At 40.7% G+C, this 1,658-nt stretch overlaps 1 protein-coding gene across 2 annotated transcripts in view; it reads left to right on the top strand.

Moving 5' to 3' along the window:
- DMXL2 (Dmx like 2) overlaps window positions 1-1,658 on the top strand; it is a 163,909-nt gene that overhangs the window by 60,341 nt on the left and 101,910 nt on the right. The window lies entirely within an intron of this gene.

The following is a 1,658-nucleotide window of genomic DNA, read 5'->3' as shown; positions in this document are numbered from 1 at the left end:
TGATAGAGCATCACCAACAGTCAGTATATTACATTGGGGTTCACTTGTGGTGTGTGCATTCTAATCCATTATTATAGTATTTATACTGCCCTGTAAGTTCTCTTGCTTCTTTTTAACTCTGGCCACCCCTCCTTACTCTGATGGTTTCACCTTATCTTTGCTACTTGTAAATGCTGGAGTACTTGGGGCTTATTTCTTAGACTTTTCTGACCATATTCATTTCCTTGGTTTTATCATTTAGTTTCATGGTTTCAAATGCCATTTAAATACCACTTTTAAATGCTGATGTCTTTTGCCTCTTCCTGACCTCTTCTCCTCTACCCCCCTCAGTCTACTTCCGTATGGCTCTACCTTTAGAATATATCCTCAATCTGCTCACTTCTTTACCACTTCCAGTGTTGTAATCTGGTTATACACCATCATTATTTGTCACTTGTATTATCATATTAAATTTTTAATTGGTCTCCCAATTTTTGCTATCTTCCTTTACAGTCTACTTTGAAACCAATAGCTGGAGTGATCTTTTTAAAAATGTAAGTCAAATCATGTCACTCTTTTGTACAAAACTATCAGTAGGCTTCCCATTTAGCTGAGCATGGTGGCTCATGTTTGTAATCCCAATGATTCAGGAGACCTGAAATGGGAGGATCAGCCAGCAATTTGAGACAGCCTGGGCAACATAGTGAGCCACATTTATTTAATAAAACAAACAAACAAACAAACAAACAACAAAAAAACTATAGTCATCCATGGTCGTGGATACCTGTATTACCAGCTACTCAAGAGGCGGAAGCAAGAGGACCACTTGAGCCCAGGAGTTTGAGGGTAGAGTGAGCTGTGATGGTGCTACTGCACTCCAACCTGGGCAACAGAGATGTCATCTTAAAAAAAAGCCCAACCAAACAAAAACAAGTTTCTCATTTCATTTACCAGATGCCCAAGTCTCTATGATGGCTTACTACATTTACCAGGACCCCCATCACTTTTCAACCTTATCCCCTGTTACTCTTGCCATTGCATACTGTTAGGCCTCATCGTTGGTCCTAAATAGTCTGCACATATTCCCACCTGAGAGTTTTTATGCTCATTGTTCCCTTTATCAGTAAAACTCCTTCTGCCAGAGACCTGCATAGCTTTTTTCCTTTACTTCTTAAATGTCACCTTTTCAATGATATTTCCCTAAAAACTCCTTTTAAAATGCATCTGCTTCCCAGTGTACTCTGTTTCCTTTGCTTGCCTTAATTTTACTCATAACTTTTGTCGCTAGGAGGCTGTATTAGTTTTGTTTCACTGCGTAACAAATTACCACATGCAGAGGTTAAAACCACACATTTATTATCTAAGCTGGGTGCTCTGCTCAGGGACTCTAAAGGTTGTAGTAATGCTGGGGTGCCATGGCTCACACCTGTAATCCTAGCACTTTGGAAGGTTGAGGCAGGTGGATTGCCTGGGCTCAGGAGTTTGAGACCAGCTTGAGCCAGAGTGAGACCTTGTCTCTACTAAAAACAGAAAAACTATCTGGGCATTGTGGTGGGCACCCTTAGTCTCAGCTACTTGAGAGGCTGAGGCAAGAGGATCATTTGACTCCAAGAGTTGGAGGTTGCTGTGAGTTATGATGCCCAGGGTAACAGAGTGAGAGTCTGTCAAAAAAAAAAAAA

This window comes from Otolemur garnettii, unplaced genomic scaffold (assembly GCF_000181295.1).
Source record: "Otolemur garnettii isolate 467f Iridium unplaced genomic scaffold, OtoGar3 scaffold00011, whole genome shotgun sequence".
Lineage (NCBI taxonomy): Eukaryota > Metazoa > Chordata > Mammalia > Primates > Galagidae > Otolemur > Otolemur garnettii.
Note: the sequence above shows the minus strand (reverse complement) of the source record. Positions and strands in the feature narration are given on the sequence as shown.